Source organism: Solanum dulcamara, chromosome 1 (assembly GCF_947179165.1).
Source record: "Solanum dulcamara chromosome 1, daSolDulc1.2, whole genome shotgun sequence".
NCBI classification, from domain to species: domain Eukaryota; kingdom Viridiplantae; phylum Streptophyta; class Magnoliopsida; order Solanales; family Solanaceae; genus Solanum; species Solanum dulcamara.
Window position 1 is genome coordinate 73165833 of NC_077237.1, and position 3019 is coordinate 73168851.

Sequence of the window (3019 nt, forward strand, 5' to 3'; positions counted from 1 at the left end):
CCACTTCCAACATTATCAATCTACATTACTCAAGAAATAAGAAAATTCTCAGATCTTTGATATTTAGAAATTACTGATTGATTGATCTTTTTTTTACTTATTGGCAATAGGTTGTATTAGTTCAAATTATTATTTTTCACCATTTTCTTTTGTTTGTGGGATCTTCTTTTAATGAATCAGGGAGTAGATATTGTAATTTAATAAGAGCTGTAGAATTTCTAGGTTTAGCCACATATTTTTCCTTCCTAATTCTCAATCCACAATTTCTTTTGAGACCTCTGATCTTTGTCTTCTCTAGTCTTTATGCAACCAAAAATAGTCTCATCTTCCATTACAAGTTAAGTCTTTGTTCCACTTCCCCATACCATCAACAATGTATGTTCTAATAAATATTGCTCTTTTTAAACATCAATCCACACTACTCAAGCGATCGATCAATTATTAGCAGATAATTAGTTATCTTGGATGTCAAACTCCATCATCTCATCCTGATGATGATGAATTATAGCTCTATCCACCCTGCTTGTTTAACATATGTACTTAATTAAGCAAAAGATCCAAGGTACTATTGTGTATACTCATCATTAGCAGTAAAGAACATATTGATTGCACATAACATTGTGATAAGCAAACCTGAGGATGAAAAATCAGTAGATGCTTAGTCCTGTTTAGTTGTAATTTTATTGGATGTTTACACATAAATTTATGCTCAACATCAAAAGTATTAGTGAATCCACCATCTCATACCTTCATTCACCCTGCTTGTTTAGCATGTGTTACACTTTCACATGCAACCTCTGAACTACGGTAAATTTATAAATGTTTAAGGTGCTCTGAAGATGTGTACGAAGTTCATATTTACTAGCTAAGAACTGCTTCAAGCAAAAATTTACATGTTAAAGACAGATGAGTTGAACAAAATTAAGTCCAAATTGTATGAAAGAGGACGAAGGCATTAAAGATCGTAACCAGGGTTTACTTTCTACTAAACATCTCCATAACTCTGTAATTCTTCTATATCCTCCAGACTACCCAAAAATAGAGGAAGTCTTTGGTGTAGCTTGATAGGCTGAATGGATAAAATTTGATTTTTACCATCTGAACCTCTACCTCCAGACTTTTCCACCAAAAAACTCAAGGAATTTGCTGCATAAACAAGTCGAAGGTGTTCCCTTGGATTCATTGCTACCCCACCATATAACAGAGTCCAATGAAAATCTGCCACTAGAGAACATATATATCGGGCTGAGTACTTCTTAGGATGTTTCCCCTTCCCTTGTCTTATGGTGTTAATAAACTACCTTAATCTTTCAGGCCAGTCAAAATACCGAGCATCATTAACTGAATAAATTTGCCCTACCATAAAATGTTGACGATGTAATTATCAGTTTAGAATGTGTAATATGCAACGGATTTTGAGGAAGGAACTTATGAAATAACAATACCTCGAGAAGGAATATTGATGCTAGGATGTGTCATGAGGAAATCTCCGGTTGTATGATCCAATGTGAATGCATGTGTTCCAGAACCAAAACTAGCACAGAGTATTGTGGCTGACGAATAGAGAAAATAAGTTGCATCAACAAGCTTTGATACACCCTGAAGTTAATTTAGCAAAGCCTTTTCCTCCACTAGCAGATGATCAATTTCCACAAAACGTCTGTAAATCCCAAATATCATCCCTGTGGGTATTGAGGCGTGAATATTTTGGGAAACATCTAAGGGATCCATGACTACCAAAAATGGGCCATCATCATTTATCCACATAGCTCCATCATCTTCTTCCGAGGCCATTACAACATCTTTTCCGAGACCATCCTCAGAAAAAGATGATGGTCCTGTGTGGATAACTGATGATGGCCGTTTGTGGTAGTCATAGACCCCTTAGATGGTTCCTGAAATATTGACACCTCAATACCCACAGGGACGATATTTGGGATTTACAGACGTCTTGTGGAAATTGATCATCTTCCAGTGGAGGAAAAGGCTTTGCTAAATTTCCTTTAGAGCGGATCAAAGCTTGTTGCTGCACCTTATGCTCTCTATCCGCCAGCCTTAATACTCTTTGCTAGTTTTGGTTCTGGAACATATGCATTCACGTTGGATCATACAACCGGAGATTTCCTCATGGCACATCCTAACATCAACATTCCCCCTCAAGGTATAGCTATTTCATAAGTTCCTTCCTCAAAATCTGTTGCATATTACACATTCTAAGTTGATAATTACATCGTCAACTTTTTATGATAGGGAAAATTTATTCAGTTAATGATGATCGGTATTTTGATTGGCCTGAAGGATTAAGGCAGTGTTATACCCCAAAAAAATTCAAGCTAAGATCCGAGCCATTCATCTTATGCGTATAGGCCCGATCTCGATGACTCCTAATTGTATATATGTTTTAGGATCAATTTCTAAGTATTTGAATTGTATTAGAGGTAAATTAAGTTCATGGGGAACCTCTAGTACTAAGTCGAGTTCAAAGATCCCTTACTGATTGAGTTTTCATATAAGATTATATAAGGATCAACTTCAAACCACCATAACTTTCATAACATTATCAAATTAAAGGTCTTTGATTCCTCTTTCTAATGCCACCAAGTTTGCCTTATTTCGAGTTAGGAGTAAAACGTTATGACCATTTTACCAAAGACTAGTGCTGCAGTAGTTTCGGGTCTGGCGCGGCGTGCCAGTAGTGCGCCCAAAGCATGTTGTAGTAGTTTGGGGGCAGGGGCGGCGCGCCAGCAGTGCGCCCAATCCTGTTTTTCAGATATTTTCTTAATAAGGGCATTCCGGACCTTTTTCCACCCCTCCTATACCTAACCCACGTCCTTTTGGATCTAAAATCCTCCCATATTAATTTTTAATGTTAGTTTTCTCTCATTAACGCTTAAAAACTTTTGAGAAAAGAGATTAGAAAGAAGGAGAAACGCTAGGGTTCAAGATTTTCAAGCGAGATCTTTGATTTTTGGCGAGATATTCTTCATTTCAGGTATCTATGGCTAACCTAAAACATGGA

The 3019-nt window shown here is 36.8% G+C and overlaps 1 pseudogene; it reads right to left on the minus strand.

Annotated features, from left to right (window-relative positions):
* Window positions 1-955: 955 nt before the first annotated feature.
* On the minus strand, window positions 956-1794 carry LOC129888797 (fructose-1,6-bisphosphatase, chloroplastic-like; annotated as a pseudogene).
* Window positions 1795-3019: the final 1225 nt, after the last annotated feature.